The sequence below is a fragment of the Dermacentor variabilis genome, unplaced genomic scaffold (assembly GCF_050947875.1).
Source record: "Dermacentor variabilis isolate Ectoservices unplaced genomic scaffold, ASM5094787v1 scaffold_29, whole genome shotgun sequence".
Taxonomy (NCBI): domain Eukaryota; kingdom Metazoa; phylum Arthropoda; class Arachnida; order Ixodida; family Ixodidae; genus Dermacentor; species Dermacentor variabilis.
Window position 1 is genome coordinate 253,432 of NW_027460467.1, and position 20,871 is coordinate 274,302.

The window sequence follows — 20,871 nt, forward strand, 5'->3', positions numbered from 1 at the left end:
GCTACCACCAGCGCAAGCTCGCCGGCGACGCGGATCTGGTGGGGCAGGTCGTCGACTTTCATTCCTGCCTTCAGCTGCAGCAGCACTGCTCGGGTCGTCGAACCCTTGTCGGAAACGCCATCCACTCGCCAGCGCTCCCGGGTCACTTCCGTCACCTTGCCGAAGGAGGCCAGCGCGGTCTTGACGTCTTCGTCGTCCACCCCATGCAGAAGCCAGTGGATACGAAGCTTCACCTGTTGTTCCTTGGGGTCGATGACCAGGCAGCGACGCCCCTTCACCTGCAGCTCCTTCAGGGCCGCCAGCTTTTCGGCAGCCTCGGCTGTCTTCATCGTCACCGCCCATACATGGTTGATTTGGTATGCTCCAAGGGCGACGACGCCAGAGAGCATACCAACAGCTTGAAGCGCGTCTCGAAAATCTTCTACACGAAACGGGCGAACACGAGCGTCGCCGTGCAAAAAAACTGTGTTCAAAACAATACGTCCTGTAGGTAGGCGAGGCAAAATTATCTGGTAATCTTTATCTTCTTCCGTCGAAAGCCTGTTGCCGCGGCTAACAGCCGCATATGCCGCTCCATTGGAGCCCATGATCCCGCGATCCGTTCAGCTCGGGAGCCGGAAGCAGAATGACTGAACCACCGACGCGAACTTGCTAACTGCTATACACCATTTTGGATCGTTCCGCTTCATCCGACAGCACTCTTCAGAAAAAGAAACTGCGTCGGCCGGGAATCAAACCCGGGCCACCCGCGTGGCAGGCGAGTATTCTACCACTGAACCACCGACCCGAAGTTGCTGACTGCTATACATTAGTGTGGATCGTTCCGCTTCATCCGACAGCTCTCTTCAGAAAAAGAAACTGCGTCGGCCGGGAACCGAACCCGGGCCACCCGCGTGGCAGGCGAGTATTCTACCACTGAACCATCGACGCGAAGTTGCTGACTGCTATACATTAGTTTGGATTGTTCCGCATCATCCGTCAGCTCTTTTCAGAAAAAGAAACTGCGTCGGCAGGGAATCGAGCCCGGGCTTTTTTTTTTATTATTTCCTCGTAATTGAAATGCCATGCGGAATACATTGTTAAAAGAGAGTCAGCATAGCTTATGCCGACTCGCTGGCATTAAAATCGCTTGAATTTAGCCAGGTCATCAAACAGCGGCAACCACTCGGGCGGTTCTTTCTGCACTTTGTACACTTCACGCATGTAGACGACACTATCAATAAAGTGTTCTCGGACAGAACGGACATTCACATCAGCATGACGTACCGACATTCATGTTGACCATATACTATGGAGGCTCAGCAGCATAATAAGGTCATATGGAACATCTTTATAGCCTGTATGTAAGTATCTGATACCTCGTGGGGTTATTGGTAATGCTTTCTTTAATGTCCGTTGTGAGATGTCCCAATAAAAAAAGGGATCCCAACAATCGATGAAGACGTGATCAACAGTCTCTGGTTTTTTACACATTATACAATCGGTGGTCCACGGCACAAATATTCCCTTGTCGGCCAGCCAAGTCATTACGGGCAGGGTATTTGTGGGGAGTTTAAAGAAGAATAATTTTACCGATGGTTTCACGGGCATTCTTTTGACTCTTTTGAGGACATCATCGCCTCAACCTCCATAGTATGCCATCCTATACATTGGAACTGGCATTAATGAGTCTATCAGATCATGATACAATTTCTTTCTTCTGGCGGAACTTAAATATTCTAGAGAGAAACGAACATTAAGCATACAGAAAGATGACACGACTTCCCGAAGGAAACCTCTAACTGGACGGGATTCAACATTCGTACATGAAACAAGGAAGTCAGGTAAAAGATTACTTAATCGCACTTGTATCATTGTGCGCAAAAATGGATCACTCTGGTTCCGCAAGAACATAAACCGCGATACAATCTGGCGTACAAATAGGTGTGACAGTCCAAGACCACCGCAGCGAACTGATCTGAACAGATTAGAGCAGCTGCAGCGTTCCCAAGTTGAGTTCTAAATGAACACAGCGAACACTCGATGCAGCTTCTGTACATTCACTCTCGACATGAATAGCGCTTGTAGTATATACCATATTTTAGCAACCAGAAAAATGTTGCACACAGTGGAGCGCGCGAACATTGACAGATTGCGATCTTGCCATGCCAGCGCTTTTTCCTTCGCCGTCTGTGTTTCCTGTTCCCAGAAATGAGTACTGTCTTTGTAATGCTCAAGCAGCACGCCAAGGTATTTCACAGGCATGGTTACCCACTGTATGTTTGCGAAAGAGCGCGGTGTGCTTTGCTACGCGCCATGCCAAAACCCGATGCTCTTTTCCCAGTTTATGGCACTACCTGTTTTTTCACAATAGCTTTTCGCCACTGTGACCACTTCGCTGACACTGTCATAGTCATCACAAAACACTGCTAGATTGTCTGCGTAGGAAAGCACTTTCACCTCACTCTTCTGTAATTTGAATCCTCTTATTTTCTCGTTCTCTCTAATGGCTAGGCAAAAGGGCTCCAGGTATAATGTGAAAAGCAATGACGAAATTGGGCACCCTTGTTTCAGAGATGAGCAAACATTGACACTTCTCGTTAGACTCTTGTTGATAATCAACCGTGTGCTGCAGTCTGTGTAGACCATTTTCAAACCATCTATAATCACTGTTCCTATGTTCGTGTATTCTAAAATCTCGGAGAGAATATCATGAGACACACGGTCATATGCCTTCTCCAGGTCTAGCTGCAACATTGCAACTTTACCCTCGAAAGCATCGACGCATTCTAGAACGCTCCTGGCGACGTGTACGTTGGTGGTTATTGTGAGCCCTTGAATCCCACACGTTTGGTGGGCTCCAACTAAAAGTTTAATTACGCTCTGTAGCCTTTTTGCCAGTATTTTCATAAAAAAATTATAGTCGGTGTTCGCATAGCTAATGGGACGGTACGATGCAACAGACAGGCGCTTTACTGGATCGTCAGATTTCGGTATCAGAACTATCTGAGTTGTTCGGAAAGACGGGAGTATTCGGTTGTTTTTGTAGGACTGCACTAAAAATTTCCTCATAATTGTTGCTATTTCTGCTTTAACAGTTTTGTAGAAAGCTGCGCTTAAACCATCCGGCCCAGGTGCCTTTCCTGAGCCTAGTTCTTCTATAGCAGCTTCAACTTCACGCATAGTTATAGACGCTTCGAGGCCTTAACGCTATCTTCCAATCTTGGCATTAAGTGTAGGAAGTGGCTTATGAAACCACCCAGATCAGTTTTCTTCTTGCTGAAAAGGTCTGCATAGTGTTCAAGAAAGGCGTGTTCAATGATCCTGCGGTCAGTCGTCACTTCGTCGTTGTAGCTTGTCAGCTTCATATCACTGCGGCGAGCGTAAGCTTTCTCGTCACTAAGCGCGCGTTTATTCGGTGTTTCCCCTTGCCACAATCTTTCTGCGCGGGATCTTATCATGGCACCGCGCTACTTCTCTGTGTCGATGATTTCTAATTGGCTTTTAACTTTCCTGATTTCCTTCATGACTTGGCCAGGTTTCTGTGCTTTCTACATTAAGTAGAAAGTCGTGTTCACTCCTCTGGGCTTTTTCTTTCTGTTTTTCTTCTTGTCTCAGTTTAGTTGCTCTTTCTATAGCACTCATCTTCAATTCATTTTTAAAATCTTCCCACATGGTGACTACATATTTCTCTTCAGCTACAATCAATCGTCCGAGTTTTTCTTTAATGTCATTTACAAAACAGTCATCGTTGAGTAGCTTATCGTTAAATTTCCACAATTCCCACGAAAAATTTGTTTTTCGTTCTTTTGTTCCTATTGTGAAGGCAACCAAACTGTGGTCACTAAAAGAGACTTGCTTGTTCTCGTACGTTTTACATGGTACCGGTTCTAGTGATACATAAGCCCTAGCATAAGCCTTAGCCTAGCATGGCTAAGTCCTTGAAAATGAGTAAATCGCGGAACACTGTGATCGTACAACACAGCACCGACGTATTCCAGTTTGTATTCACTGACAAGATTGTTCAATAGCAGTGCGCTACGATCATTCATCGGCAATTTTTTCACGCGATCCTCCAGAAAACAAACACAATTGAAATCGCCAAGTAATACCAAAAGTTTGTCGGTCTTTAAATAATCCTCAACTCGTTCGAAAAAGGACTGTCTCTCGCTCTCTCTATTAGGGGCGTAAATACAAATAACTCGCCAGAAAATTTCACTCAAGGTAAAATCGACAACCAGGCGTCCCGTTTCACACACTGTAACTGCTTCCACACCTGCATTTAGGCTATTTCGCAAAACAATAGCGCAGCCCCCCGATGTGCCGGCCGCATGACAGACGCATACATTGTAACGCGGAACGAATGGTTGCACCATGCGATCCGTTTGCTCTTGACTCGCTATCTTGGTTTCTTGAATGGCGATTATGTCAAGATCGTTTTCCAGAAAGATACGACTCAATCGATATTACCGCCGCCTCGTGCTTAGTCCTCGGACGTTTAGCGTGGCAATACGAATCGCGGTGTTAATTGCGGCCTCCATTATGAGCAAGAACAATCGGTTCGCATAGCGCTTACCTTGAGAGACCCATGCACTATGCATAAAGTGGTGTCCTCTGTTCTGTAGTACATGGCTCCGCCAGTCAAGCTGGCGGTATCACACGTAGTGGCCATATCTAGGTTGCACTACCCAAAACGAAGCCGCTACGGGGCGGCCCCGTCTCGGGTCTCCGCTCGACTTGGACGTTGGGCCTTGGCTTGAAAGGCGTACGTCGCAGCTGAGCCGCCTTTGTAGGTGGTTCGCTGCATGTCATTGCTCCAGAGGTCCCGGTTACGCCGATCGTTTCCTCGTGTGCCCGCTTCGCAGGCATGCTAGTGGCTGCTGACATGTCGACGACAGTCGTAGCAGACGCCTCGGCACACGTAGTTGCAGGCGACGGCTTCGAGGGGACATCACTCTGTTCTGTAGCGAAACTGATTATCAGGCGCCCCGTTTTCACTTTTTTTTTTGCGAGTATCAGCCTCGTCATTGGTTTTCTTGTCTGGGCACAAGTTTTTGGGGTGAAGAGACTGCTTCTGTGTGACCGCGTTGACAACCTTGTCGCTCTTAACCGGAGAAATATCTTCAACTTCAGCCCCTTCCATGAGGTGTTCAGATACTTCTATTCTCGTTGGTCCTGCGACGACGGCGTATGTCTTGACGCACTGAGATCGTTCATGGCCGAAGCGGCGGCAGACCTCGCAGCGTGGAACTCGACAGTCCCGGCGAATATGACCGGTTGTATGGCACCGCAGGCAAAGTGGGGCGCGGCCCGGAATTATGGCAAGGACGAGCTCCCCTGCTATGCGTAGTTAGTGCGGAATATCGGCGACTGTAGTACCTGCCTTAAGCTGCAGTGCCACCGACCGCGTCGTTGAGCCCTTGTCCAAAATCCCTTGAACACGCCACTGTTCTTTCGCCGCGTCCGTAACCGTTCCGTATGGGGCAAGAGCTTGTCTGATGTCTTCATCGGACACGTTTGGCAGCATCCAGTGTAACTTCATGCGCACGCCTTGATTGGTGGGGTCAACAACAATACACCGCTGTTCTTTGACAATGATGCTTCGCATAGCAAGCAGTTTCCTAGTGGCTTCAGTCGTCTTCATCATGACCACCCACACGTGATTCATCTCATACGCCCCCAAAGCAACTACTTCGGGGAGCAGTTCCAGACGAACCAGAGCGTCACGGAAATCCTCAACCTTGTACGGTCTTCCACGGACGTCCGCGTGTAAAAAAACAGTATTAAGGACGATTCGAGCGGTAGGCAAGTGCGGCAAAATCACCTGATGATCCTCGTCTTCAGAAACAGCATTCCTGTTACCGCGGCCGTTCGCGGCCGCCAACGCCGCTCCGTCGGAGCACATGATAACACGTCCGTTTACTGCGGTGCCCGGAAGTGGAATGTGAAACCACTGACACGCTGCGGCTGTTTCGTATACACAGTCCGGATCATTCCACTTTGTCCACACCTCCTTTCAAAAAGGAACTGCGTCGACCGCGAATCGAACCCGGGCCACCCACGTGGCAGGCGAGTATTCTACCACTGAACTACCGACGCCCTGCGGCTGTTTCCTATACACAGTCTGGTTCATTCCACTTCATCCACAGCTCCTTTCAAAAAGGAACTGCGTCGGCCGGGAATCGAACCCGGGCCACCCGCGTGGCAGGCGAGTATTCTACCACTGAACCACCGACGCCCTGCGGCTGTTTCGTATACACAGTCCGGATCGTTCCACTTCATCCACACCTCCTTTCAAAAAGGAACTGCGTCGGCCGCGAATTGAACCCGGGCCACCCGCGTGGCAGGCGAGTATTCTACCACTGAACCACCGACGCCCTGCGGCTGCTTCCTATACACAGTCTGGTTCATTCCACTTCATCCACAGCTCCTTTCAAAAAGGAACTGCGTCGGCCGCGAATCGAACCCGGGCCACCCGCGTGGCAGGCGAGTATTCTACCACTGAACCACCGACGCTTTCTTTTTATTTATTGCCGGTCTTCGACATTGTACAGAGCACATAATACAGAACAAAATTACAATGCACAATTAACAAATACAAAACATTTTGAAAGAACATACATGCCATCAGTCCTATAAGGACTGGCGTTGTCTAATTAAAATTCTTTCAGTGCTGTCAGAGGTTCTATCCTCGACAGCCATTCGGGTACACATTCTTGTATTTTCTTTATTTCAATGAAACGAGACATGCTTTCGCGGAAATACGTACGCGCAGGCCTAGCGTCCGGGTCGCAGTAGTACCCAGACATCCTTGCACGCCATAAACTATGGAGGCCCTTGAGCATTATTAGGTCGAAGGGAACCCCGTCGTCATTCGTTACCGCTAAGTACCTGATGCCATGCGGATTTAACGGTAACTCCTTCTTCATTGTTCTTTGTAGGACATCCCAGAAGAACACTGCGGCCCAGCAATGCAAAAAGACATGGTCTATTGTTTCTGGTTGCTTGCAAATCAAGCAGTGCGAGCCGCAGGGTACAAGAAAGCCACGTTCTTCCATGAATGTCTTCACTGAGAGTGTTCCTGTGTGTAATTTAAAAAAGTATGTCTTTACCCCAGTAGGCACCTCCATATTTTTCACTCGCTTAAGGACATCCAGTCCTGATCTTCCACTGTATAGCGCTCTGTACAATGGCACTGGAAATACAATATCGCAAATATCTTTATACAATGTTTTCCTTTTAACGTTACCTAAATACTCAAAAGAAAAACGCACAGAAAGAAAGCGCACACTATCTGCAACTTCTTTAAGATAGCCACGAAGCGTTCCGGGCATACTATCTGTACTAACAATAAGTGCCGGCAAAGCACCTCTCAACCTGAGTTGGCATACAGTGCGCAGAAACGGATCACGCACATCCCGAAAAAACAAAAACCTGTTCACAAGCTGGCGTACAAAAACATGCGCCAAGCCCAGCCCCCCTTTCTTCACGTGCCGGAACAGATTGGTTCGGCTACTCCTTTCCCAGGTAGAGCCCCAGATAAAAACCGCTAACACTCTGTGCAACCTTTGCGCGTTTACCCTTGAACAGCACAACGTTTGCATGACGTACCACAACTTCGTAATAAAAAACATGTTACACACAGTTGCTTTTGCGAAAATCGACAGATTGATGCCTTTCCACCTGTCTGCTTTTTCTCTTGTTTCTTTTGCTTGGTTCGTCCAGTATTCGTCGCTATTTTTGTAACTGCCCATGGGGACACCTAAGTACTTGGTCGGGGTTTTTATCCAGCTCACATTTGCAAAATGGTCCGGGGCCGAAGACCACTCTCCGTGCCACAAACCGAGGGACTTTCCCCAGTTCACTCTACTGCCCGTCACATCACAAAAATTTTTCACTACCCTTATTGTTTCCGTCGCACTTTCTTTGCTTGTACAACACACCGCGATGTCATCTGCATATGCCAAGAGCTTGATTTGTGTGGCTGCCAAGCTATACCCGCGTATTTGCTCATTCTCAGTTATTGACAAACACATAGTTTCTATGTAAATGTCAAACAAAAGAGGACTGAGAGGGCAGCCCTGACGCACAGAACGCATGACGTTAATGGGGGCCCCCAATGATTTATTCACAATTAAGCGTGTTGTGCAGTTCTGGTACGCCAACGCCACTCCCTCAGTGATGATGGAACCAACAATAACGTAATCCAAAATGGCAAACAAAATATCATGAGAGACACAATCAAACGCTTTCTCGAGGTCCAGCTGGAGCACCGCGACTCCACCCGAGGTGGCGTCACAGCACTCCAGCACGCACCGCATCGTGTGAATATTCGAAAAAAGGACCTTCCTTTGACACCACACGTTTGGTGATCTGCCACTATGTCATTTATGACGCTTTGAAGTCTGGCAGCCAAAACTTTCATAAAAACCTTATAATCAACATTGGTTAAAGATATTGGCCTGTAACATGTTACTAGCCTAAGTTTCTCCACTTGGTCACTCTTAGGGATGAGTATGGTATGAGCTTTTCCAAAAGAAGGCGGCAAAGTTTTGTTATCATACGCATCATTAAACAGCTCTGTTAGTAACGGCGACAGTTCTTTCTTAAAAGCTTTATATAAACACGCGCCCAGACCGTCCGGTCCAGGTGATTTGCCTTGGTTCAAATCATCAATCGCTTTTTCAACTACACGTTCTGTTATTTTCCATTCCAATCGTTGTTTTGTATCGTCACTCACTCGCGGCATCCGAGATAGAAAGGCCCTTCTGAACTCGTCTATATTCACTTCTTGAAACGCAAAGAGTGGCTGATAATACTCTAGAAACGCTCGGCCTATGATCTTACTATCGTCGGCAACTGTGCCGTTTCATAAAATTCTGTCGACATGATTCCGTCGAGCTTGCGCTTTTCCGAGTCCCAGCGCCCGTTTAGTGGGCGTCTCTCCAGCTACTAATGCATTTGTTCTTGCTCGCACAATCGCACCTTGATACCGTTCCTTGTCAAGCTGCTCGATTTTTTCTTTAATGGCTCCTATATCTTGCTTATACGTCCCAGGCTCTTCGCACTCCAGCGCTATCAGCTGCTTAAGTGTCTTTCGTAAGCCCCTTTCTTTCATTTCCTTCTCAAATCGTAAGCAGCTCGATCTCTCTAAAGCTTTCATTTTTACGTTTTGTTTGAAGCATTCCCATTTCTCTGCTATTGTATCACTGTTTTCTTCACTTACTTTCCTGACGGCCTCACGTACTGCCTCTACAAATGGCTCGTCTTTTAGTAGTAAGGCATTCATTTTCAATAGTTCCCAATTAAAATCTTGTTTCTTCCTCTCCGTGCCTATATGACATTTCACAATGCAGTGATCTGAAAACGATACTGGTGCCACCGAATAACTATGGCACTTTGGAATTATGTCTTGCGATACGTATATGCGGTCTAACCGCGCATGACTACTACCTTGGAATCGTGTGTACATGACTTCCCGCTCCCCCTCCAGGCACTCACAGACATCGTCCAGTTCATTATCACTAATTAGCTTAGTCAACACACTACTGCTTTTATCGCGAATAGCAGCATTATTGACTCTATCCCGAGCCCTCAAAACACAATTGAAATCCCCCAACAAAACCATGCACTTATCAGTGCTAATATACTGAAAAAGGTTCGCAAAAAATGAAGCGCGTTCTCCCACAGCATTCGGTGCATATATGCACATGACTCTGAATTCCAATTCACGAAAAACAAAATCACAAAAAGGATCCTTCCGGTTTGACATGAAAATACATTTTTAACAACAAGGCCAGGCAACTTCTTAACAAACAGGACACAACCGGCGGACGTCCCTACCGCATGGCTCACGACCGCATAATATCTAGTCATGAAACGCCGCACCATGCTCCCGGTCTCCTCCTCTCCGTCAACCTTTGTCTCCTGGACAGCTAGAACGTCTAGGTCTTGGTCAGCGGCCAACCGTAGGACTTGGCTTTGCCTACGCTTGGCCGCCAACCCTCTCACGTTTAGTGTGGCAATAGTGAGCGACGGATTAGGAGCCATTATGAACTAAAGTATGAGATAGACCCGGAGCATGGTGCTTACCTTTCACGACCAGCCCTCGGCCAGCCGCCTCCGGGACCACCCGTCTTCCCGGCGTTATTCTTTTGCTGTGCTTTGTCACCAGGCTTTCTCTCGGGCGGAACATTTGGCTTCGGCTTGAAGACCGACCGCCTCCCAAGAGGCGTCTTCGCTGGTGGCCCGTCACTTGTGCTGGATGCCGCGCTGTCCTTGTCTCCGCCCTCGTCACGGGGGCGCTTGGAGGTGGCACCGAGACTAGGCGCCCGGTCCCCGTCGTTTGCATCCTCGCCCTGTTGCATCGCTGACTCAGTCTCTTCGCGTTCGCCTTCATTAGCACCTGCCTTCACAGGGTCTTCGTCCCTCTCGACACGTGTAGGCCCAGTCACCTGCTCAGCACCCTCGACTACCTTGGCTTGAGCGACCTCCGGTACCGTCGTGGCATTTGTCGTCAATGAAGGCACTTGCACACCGACTCCCTTAGCAGCTTCTTCTGTCTCGACTGCGTCCATGACGTGCTCTGCAGCAACATCAATCGCTGCTGGTCCTGTCACGGCCGCGTAAGATTTAACGCAGTCAGCGTCGACGAGGCCGAACCGTCTGCATCTCGAACAGCGGGGGACTTTGCAATCACGGCGTACGTGTCCTGTCCCTTGGCAGCGCAGGCACTGCATGGGCCGCCCAGGTACGACCACCAATGCCAGCTCTCCGCCGACGCGGACCTGGTGAGGCAGGTCTTCCACTTTAATGCCGCTTCTCAGCTTCAGTAGCACGGTCCGGGGGGTCGAGGTCTTGTCTCCCATGCCTTGGACGCGCCAACGCTCCCTGCTCACCTCTTCTACCTTGCCGAAGGTTGTGAATGCCGCCCGGACGTCCTCGTCGGAAACGCCGTACAGCAGCCAGTGAAGCCGGAGTTTCACCTGCTGGTCCTGCGGGTCGACGATGACATATTGACGCCCTTTCACCTGGAGCTCTTTCAGGGCCAGCAGGCGTTTTGTTGCAGCTGCGTCACTGAGAGTCACGGCCCAGACGTGATTGACCTGGTAGGCCCCGAGGCACACAACTTCCGGCAGCAGGCTTGTGGGCGTAAGCGCATCCCGAAAATCCTCGACCTTGTACGGCCTCGCTCTTACATCACCGTGTAAAAAGAGGGTGTTGAGAACAATTCGTCCTTTTGGCAGTTTGGGCAAAATAAACTGGTAGTCCCTTTCGTCGTCGTTGCTGAACCTGTTTCCGCGGCCCAAAGTGACCGCTGTCGCCGCCCCGCTTGAGGCCATGATTCAACGATCCGATCAGCTCGGCTGCCGGAAGCAGAATGATGAACCACCGACGCCCTGCGGCTGTTTCCTATACACAGTCTGGTTCATTCCACTTCATCCACAGCTCCTTTCAAAAAGGAACTGCGTCGGCCGCGAATCGAACCCTGGCCACCAGCGTGGCAGGCGAGTATTCTACCACTGAACCACCGACGCCCTGCGGCTGTTTCGTATACACAGTCCGGATCATTCCACTTCATCCACACCTCCTTTCAAAAAGGAACTGCGTCGGCCGCGAATCGAACCTGGGCCACCCGCGTGGCAGGCGAGTATTCTACCACTGAACCACCGACGCCCTCCGGCTGTTTCGTATACACAGTCCGGATCATTCCACTTCATCCACACCTCCTTTCAAAAAGGAACTGCGTCGGCCGCGAATCGAACCTGGGCCACCCGCGTGGCAGGCGAGTATTCTACCACTGAACCACCGACGCCCTCCGGCTGTTTCGTATACACAGTCCGGATCATTCCACTTCATCCACACCTCCTTTCAAAAAGGAACTGCGTCGGCCGCGAATCGAACCTGGGCCACCCGCGTGGCAGGCGAGTATTCTACCACTGAACCACCGACGCCCTCCGGCTGTTTCGTATACACAGTCCGGATCATTCCACTTCATCCACACCTCCTTTCAAAAAGGAACTGCGTCGGCCGCGAATCGAACCTGGGCCACCCGCGTGGCAGGCGAGTATTCTACCACTGAACCACCGATGCCCTCCGGCTGTTTCGTATACACAGTCCGGATCATTCCACTTCATCCACACCTCCTTTCAAAAAGGAACTGCGTCGGCCGGGAATCGAACCCGGGCCGCCCGCGTGGCAGGCGAGTATTCTACCACTGAACCACCGACGCTTTTTTTTTATTTAATGCCGGTTTTCGACATAACACTGAATATACAAATACTACACACATGTCAGGGATACAAGCTTGCGGGGAAGAAAAAAAGAAAAAAAAATTACAATAATGCCGACTGTCCGTATGGGACCGGCGTCGTCAAATTAAAATTCCTTCATGGCTGTCAGAGCTTCTAGCCTCGACAGCCAATCCGGTGCACATTCTTGCAATTTCTGTACATCAACGAACCGCGACATACATTCTCTAAAATATATGTGAACCGGGCGGGCGTCGGCATCGCAATGGTACCCTGCCATGCGAGCCCGCCATATACAGTGGAGTGCATTCAAAATAATAAAGTCGTATGGAACTCCCTCTTCATCCTTAATTGGCAGATACCGGATCCCTTGGGGGTCTACAGGTAATTCTTTCTTCAGTGTTCGCTTCAAGACGTCCCAGAAGAACACAGCCGCCCAGCAGTGCAAGAACGCGTGATCGATGGTTTCGGGCTTCTTGCAGATCAAGCAGTGTGAACCCCACGGCACAAGACAGCCTCGCTCTTCCATAAATGTCTTCACGGAAAGTGTTCCAGTGTGGAGCTTAAAAAAGAAGGTTTTAACCCCTGGTGGCACCTGCATGCGTTTCACCCGTTTAAGGACGTCTTGTCCTGGCCCTCCACTGTATATGGCTCTGTATAAGGGCACTGGGAACACAATGTCGCACACATCATTATACAGTGTTTTCCTTTTCACTTGACATAGATAATCTTTTGAAAAACGAACTGAAAGGAAGCGCACACTGTCGACCACTTCCTTAAGATAACCCCGAAGTTTTCCGGTCATGCTTGCCGTACTAACAACATACGCCGGCAATGCGTCGCTCAACCTGAGTTGACATACGGTGCGCAGAAAAGGATCGCGCACATCTCGAAAAAACAAAAAGCGGTTGACAAGTTGTCGAACAAAAAGATGTGCCAAGCCAACACCCCCGTCCTTCACTCTTCTAAACAAATTGGTTCGGCTAGCTCTCTCCCATGCTGATCCCCAGATGAAAACCGCGAACACTCTGTGCAGCCTTTGCACATTTGCCCTGGAACAATGCAACACTTGCATAACATAATATAACTTAGCTATAAAAAACATATTACAAATTGTCGCCCTTGAAAAAATAGACTGGTTAGTGCTTGTCCATCTGTCCACTTTTTCTTTCGTTTCATTAGTTCGGTTCCTCCAGTACTCATCGCTGCTCTTGTACCTGTCGAGGGGAACACCCAGATACTTCGTCGGAGTTTTCACCCAGTTGACATTGGCGAAGTATTCCGGTGCCGAAGACCACTCCCCGTGGCACAGCCCGAGGGATTTGCCCCAATTGAGTTTGCTGCCCGTGACGTCACAGAAATGTTTTACTACAGCAACTGTTTCAGTCACACTTGGTTCGTCTGTGCAACACACTGCAACGTCATCAGCATACGCTAGCAGCTTCACTTAGGATTCTGCCAATCTAAAACCACGTATATTGTTATTTGCGGTAATGGCCACACACATTGCTTCTATGTATATAGCAAATAACAGAGGACTGAGGGGACAGCCTTGGCGCACTGAACGCATGATGTTAATGGGGGCCCCCAGCGACTTATTAACAATTAACCTTGTAGTGCAGTTCTGGTACGCCAAGGCCACACCCTCAGTGATGATGGTACCGACATTAACATGATCCAATATGGAGAACAAAATAACGTGAGCGACGCAATCGAACGCTTTCTCAAGATCAAGCTGAAGAACTGCAACGCCGCCACCGGTGACGTCACAGCACTCGAGCACACACCGCATCTTATGGATGTTAGAAAAAATTGTTCGCCCTTTGATTCCACAAGTTTGATGGTCTGTGACGATTTCCTTTATGACACTTTGAAGTCTGGTCGCTAAAATCTTCATAAATATCTTGTAATCCACATTTGTTAGTGATATGGGCCTATAGGATGATACGAATCTCAGTTTATCTAATTTATCGTTCTTCGGAATTAGAATGGTGTGCGCTTTCCCAAAAGAAGGTGGCAATGATTGCTGCTCGTACGCTTCATTAAATACTTCTACTAATAAAGGGGCCAGTTCTCTTTTCAATGTCTTATATAAGGCGGCGCTGAGTCCATCTGGTCCCGGTGACTTGCCCAAGTTTAAATCGTCGATTGCCTTTTCGACTTCCCTCTCCGTTATTTTCCCTTCTAATCGCTCCTTAGCTTCATCACTCAAACGCGGCATGCGGTGCAGAAAGTCCGCTTTGAAACCCTCTAAATTCGCTTCCTGAAATGCAAAGAGCGACTGATAGTATTGGAAGAAGGCGTGTGCTATGCTCTCGTTGTCGTCAACAACAGCTCCATTCATTAAAAGTTGATCGACATGGTTTCGTCTTCCATGTGCCTTCTCTAAACCGAGCGCCCTTTTAGTGGGCGTCTCCCCTGCCGCCAGTGCATCTGCTCTTGCTCGCACGATGGCACCTTGATAACGTTCTTTGTCGAACTGTTCAAGCTTTTCCTTGACGCTCCGCACATCATCTTTGTACAGACCAGGCTCTCTGCACTCAAGCGTTATCAGCTGCTGAAGTAGTGTTCGCAAACCCTTTCCTTTATATTCCCTCTCAAATTTGAGGCAGCTTGACCTTTCTAAGGCTTTCATTTTAACTTTTTGTTTAACACATTCCCACTTTTCTGCTATTGTATCAGCCGCATCTTCGCGTATTTCATTAACCGCATCCCGCACTGCCTTTACAAAAGATGCATCATTTAATAACAAGTCATTGAGTTTCCATAGATGCCAATTAAATGCATGTTCCCTTTTCCTCATACCTATGTTACATTTTACCAGGCAGTGATCCGAAAATGACACGGGTACAACGCAATAACCGTGGCATCTTGGAATCGTGTCCAACGAAATGTACATGCGATCCAGTCGCGCATGACTACTGCCTTGAAAACGCGTAAATGTCACTTGAGGCTCCCCTTCCAGACATTGAAAAACATCATCAAGTTCATTTTCATTAATTAATTTTGACAAAACGTTACTACTTCTATCACGCACGCCGGAATTGTTGGCTCGGTCTCTAGCACTCAACACACAATTGAAGTCCCCTAATAACACAACGCGCTTATTACAGCAAACATATTGTGAGAGGTTCGAAAAAAAGAGGACACGCTCGTCTACAGAATTCGGCGCATAAACGCATATGACGCGAAACTCAAAGTCAGAGATCGTAAAGTCACATAAAACAATCCTTCCATCCAGACAGGACCACACACTTTGAATATGTAAACCCGGCAGCTTCTTCACAAAAAGAATGCAGCCCCCGGAGGTGCCTACCGCATGACTCACCACCACAAAGTACCTAGTCGTGAATCGTCGCACCATGCTCCCGGTCTCCTCCTCTCCGTCAACCTTGGTTTCCTGGACGGCTAGTACGTCTATGTCATGGTCCGTTACCAACCGTAGGACCTGGCATTGCCTACGACTAGCCGCCAACCCTCGCACATTTAGTGTGGCAATACTAAGTGACGGTATTTCATCCATCTTCATCTAGCGAGAAAAGTAGGCCCGGAGCATGGTGCTTACCCTTCACGACCAGCCCTTGGCTAGCCGCCTCCGGGGCCATCCGGCTTCCCGGCATTGTTTGTCGTCGACACTTTGATCACAGGCTTTCTTTCAGGCGGCACATTCGGCTTTGGTTTGAAGCCCACCCGCCTCCCCTGGGGCGTCTTTGTCGGTGGTCCCTCGGTGGTGCTGGTCGCACCCTCGCCTTGGTCCTTGGTCTGGTCGTGGGGGCGTTTGACCGGGCCGCCAAGAGTCTCAGTCCGGTCGCCGTCTTTCACAGCCTCGTCCTGCAGCATTGCCGTCATACCATTGTCGGCCGGGTCTTCACTAATGGTTCCCGTCGCGGGGCACACAGCAGTCGCGACCTGTGCCTTCCCACTCTTCTTCTCAGTACCTTGAGCAGCCGTGCCTTCTGCGCCGACGGTCGACGTCTCGCTGACTGCCGCTGTCGGTACCAGGTCTCCGATGCCTGTAGCGGCGTCCTCCGTCTCGACCACGTCCATGACGTGCTCTGCGGCCACGTTGTTCACTGTTGGGTCTGTCACGGCGGCGTAGGATTTGACACAGTCGGCGTCAACATGACCGAACCGTCTGCAGCGAGAACAGCGCGGAACTTTACACTCACGGCGGACGTGCCCTGTGCCTTGGCAGCGCAGGCACTGCATGGGTCGACCAGGGACGACCACCAATGCCAGCTCTCCGCCGACGCGAACCTGATGAGGAAGGTCTTCCATTTTGACGCAGCTTTTTAGCTTTAGAAGCACAGTCCTGGTTGTCGACGTATTGTCGCCCATGCCATGGACGCGCCACCTTTCCCGGCTTACCTGCTCCACCTTGCCGAAAGCCATGAAAGCCATCCGTATGTCCTCGTCTGCAATGCCATAGAGCAGCCAGTGAAGCCTAAGCTTCACCTGCTGGTCTTGCGGGTCCACGATTACACACCGTCTTCCCTTCACTTGCAGTTCCTTAAGGGCCATGAGGCGCTTCGTCGCAGTGGCGTCTGACAGGGTCACCGCCCAGACGTGGTTTATCTGGTACGCCCCTATGGATACCACGTCCGGCAGCAGTCCCGTCAGCAGTAGGGCGTCTCTAAAATCTTCGACCTTGTAAGGTCTGGCGCGTACATCACCGTGTAAAAACACGGTGTTAAATGCAACTCGTCCTTTCGGCAGCTGAGGCAAAATAAACGGATAGACCTTATCGTCGTCTGTGATCCTGTTTCCGCGACCAAAAGTGGCCGCTGTCGCTGCCCCGGAAGAGGCCATGACCCTACGATCCGAGCAGCTCGGCTTCCAGATGCAGAATGAACCATCGACACTTTTTTTTCTTTATTGCCATTCTTTGACAACTGAAACAGACATACAGATGGCGTAAGGATGATATGTACAGTGCTCTGGTGATATAACGGCCTGCCGTCATATGGCAGGCGTGCATTGTTAGAACCGCTTTAGACAGACGAGTTCATCTAACAAGGTAGCCCATTCAGGCTTATCTAGTCGTGCATTGCAAGCCTCGCGCAAGAACAAAATATTTTAAGTGCTCTCTAGCTGGGCGAATAACCAGTCTTTCATGCCTGAAGTCCATGCGTGTTTTCCACAGGCTGTGTAGAATCAGCGCCATAAGCATATCATAAGGAACACCACCTTCACTGGCAATTGGAAGGAAACGGATGCCGTACGGTGTGATAGGCAACTCCCTTTTTAGTGTATGTTGCAGAATGGTCCCACAAGAAAAGTGCGTCCGAGCAGTCCAAAAATATGTGTTCGATCGTCTCTGGTTTTCTACACCTGCTGCAGTTGATCGACCATGCGACAAAGAGGCCTTTTTCTTGTAGCCAAGGTTTGACAGGAAGAGTTCCAGTATGCATTTGGAAGAAAAAAGTTTTAACCCCAGATCGCACTGGCATCCGTTACACTCGCTTCAATACATCTGCTTCCGTGCTCGGTGAATACATAGATCGGTACAAAGGAACAGGCATACAAACGTCAACTAGGCCCTTATACAATTTTTTTCTTCCAACAATAGCAAGATAATCAAATGAAAAGCGAGCATGCAAGAAGTCTACGGACCAAGCTACCTCCCGCAAAAATCCGCGGAGACTTGCGCTATTTGCCGTTCTTGAGGTTACGATAAATTGAGGTAACGCATTTCGTAAACGTAGTTGGCACACTGTTCGCAAGAAGGGATCCTTCTGATCTCGCAAAAAAAGAAATCTTGAGACATCTTGCCTCAAAAACAAATGCACCAAACCGAGGCCTCCTGACTTCACCGACCGAAATAAATTAGTGCGGCTCGTTCTCTCCCATGTGGATCCCTATATAAAAACAGCGCATGCTCTGTGTATCTTTTGGATGGTCATTCTTGACATGCACAGTGCTTGCAGTACATACCAGATTTTTGCAAAAAGGAAAACATTGCACACGGTTGATCGCGCGAAAATCGATAAATTTCTACCTCCGAACTTTGTTGTTTTAACTTTAACTTGCTCTAGTTCTTCTTGCTAATAGTCTTTTGTATCATGATAATATTGCAGAGGTACCCCAAGGTACCGCGCAGGGGTCGTGGTCCACTGCATATTTTCAAAAAATTCTATTTTATCATTCCAATTACCATGCCAGATGCCCAATGACTTACTCCAGTTTATCGCACTTCCGGTGACCTTGCAGAATCTGTTCGCCACTTCTACTGCATTAGAGATGCTTTGCTTGTCTCAACAGATTATGGCGATATCGTCTGCGTACGCCAAGTATTTAACTTCTCTGGAGTCCATTGGAAATCCCCTTATGTTATTACTATTAATAACCTTTAAGCGAAATGGTTCAACGTACAATGCAAAAAGTAGAGACGATAATGCGCATCCTTGGCGGAGTGCTGACTTAACTTCTATCGTAGCCGTAGGCTGTTTGTTAACTATTAGTTTCGTAGATACGCCAGCGTAGCACATTTTAACACCTTGCAAAAGAACAGAACCTATCTTGGCATGTTTTAAAACAAGAAAAAGGATTTCATGGGACACTATGTCAAACGCTTTTTCAAGATCAAGTTGCAACAGTGCTACCTTTTCTGAGAAGGCGTCACAACTTTCCAATATTGTTCTCGCTACATGTATATTGGTGACAATGGATCGTCCTCTTATGCCACATGTCTGGTGCGACCCTACTTATTGTTGTATCACATTTTGGAGTCTCCGTGCAAGAACCTTCGTGTATATCTTATAATCTGTGTTTGTGAGACTTATCGGGTGGTACGCCCGTGTCGACAGTAGTACATGAGGGTCTTCGGACTTCGGTATCAACACCGTGTGACTCTGACGAAAAGAAGGGGGCAGCACGCAGTTCTCATACGCTTCCGCAGTTACCTTATGAAGGGCAGTGGCTATGTCTCGCTTAAAAGCGAGGTAGAAAACGGTGCTGAGACCGTCTGGCCCTGGCGTTTTTCTGGAACTTAGTGAGTCGATCGCCCATTTTATTTCTTCTAAAGTAATCGGTTCTTCGAGCCTTTCCGTTACTTCTCTTTCAAGGCTTGGCAATAGCGATAGGAATTCAGTATCAAATCCTTCATCGCGAATGCGTTCTTGCCCTAGTAGTTCGCAGTAATGCTCATAAAAAGCCTGTCTTATTGTTTCTTTATCTCGTACAACCTCACTGCCCTATGTTACGGCTGTTATCTCGTTCCGCGAGGCATAAGCTCGTTCGTCCCCGAGTGAGCTCTTTGTCGGCTGTTCACTGCACCATAACCTTTATGCGCGTGCGCGTACGACCGCCCCTTTGTATCTTTCAGCTTCGACTAGCTCTAACTGAGATTTAATTTCTTTTATTTCCTTCGTATACTTTTCGGGACTGACATTCTCAACACTTAAATAAATATTTAAACTATTTTGCATTTCTAATTCTTTTTTCTTTTCCTCTCGGCGCAAGGCACCAGACCTTTCTATGGCTAGCATTTTAACGTCTTGTTTGAAATTCTCCCACGCTTCTGCATAACTTTTGCGTTCTTTCTCACAGCATCCGTGAAGGCTATCATTAACACCCATCAAAAATAATTCATCTTCTAAGAGTTTAAAGTTAAATTTCCACAACTGCCAGTGAAAACCGCTCGGCTTTTTCGGACCAACTACAAAGTTGACTAAGCTGTGATCGGTAAACGAAACATGATTCACTTCATATAGAAAACACAATGGTATTAAATCCACCGAAACGTAGGCGCGATCCAACCTGGCATGACTATTTCGCTGATAGTGGGTGAATGGTGGCGTCTCTGCATTGGACCATCACATCCCCAACATCCTCTAAATTGTATTTTTCTATCGCTACGTTCAAAGACTGCACACTTGTATCATGAATAGGTGGGCTTCCAACTCTGTCTTTTACACTACAGACGCAATTAAAATCACCCATCATCACTACAATGCGGTCACACTGCAAATGATTTTCAACACTTTCAAAGAAATTCTTTCGTTCGTTCATCTTGTTAGGCGCATACAAGCAAATGACGCGCCACTTAATATCACAGAAACATAAATCACAAACAATAAGCCGGCCACTATCGTCTGTGAGCACAGTTTCTACTGAGAGGCCTATAGCGCTTCTCAGAAAAAGCGCACAACCACCTGAAGTACCGCATGCGTGCGAAACACACACGTAAAAACGTGACCTAAATGAATGCAACATTCGATCCGTCCCTTCTTCACTATCGACTTTTGTTTCTTGTACACCGATTACGTCAAGATTCTTTTTCATGAGCAGGCGACAAAGCTGATATTGCTTGCGCCTTCCTGCAAGGCCTCGAACATTAATTGTACCAAATCGTAAGGCTATGTCTAGAAGTATATTCATGGTAATGTGAGGAGGCGCGTGAGACTAAAGTCCTTCTTAAACAGACTACTGGCACTCACTTCGTTCGAATGCGACGTCAGTCTTTACATCCTCCCCTCCCCCACCTCAGTACTCACACATACTGCGAACACTTGGTGGGGGCTCACGTCGGTCCCGACGCTGGCCCTATCCTGCCAGTTGGGATATTAGGCGTCGGCTTGAAGCTCGACCGACGGCCACTCGGTGTTTTCGCAAGCAGTTCCTCGTGGCTTGATCCACTTGA

At 48.5% G+C, this 20,871-nt stretch overlaps 2 non-coding genes across 2 annotated transcripts; both read right to left on the minus strand.

Annotated features, from left to right (window-relative positions):
* Positions 1–6,146: 6,146 nt before the first annotated feature.
* TRNAG-GCC (transfer RNA glycine (anticodon GCC)) lies at positions 6,147–6,217 on the minus strand. The gene has a single exon. It is a non-coding gene; the product is annotated as a tRNA-Gly (tRNA).
* Positions 6,218–12,140: 5,923 nt separating this feature from the next.
* On the minus strand, positions 12,141–12,211 carry TRNAG-GCC (transfer RNA glycine (anticodon GCC)). The gene has a single exon. It is a non-coding gene; the product is annotated as a tRNA-Gly (tRNA).
* Positions 12,212–20,871: the final 8,660 nt, after the last annotated feature.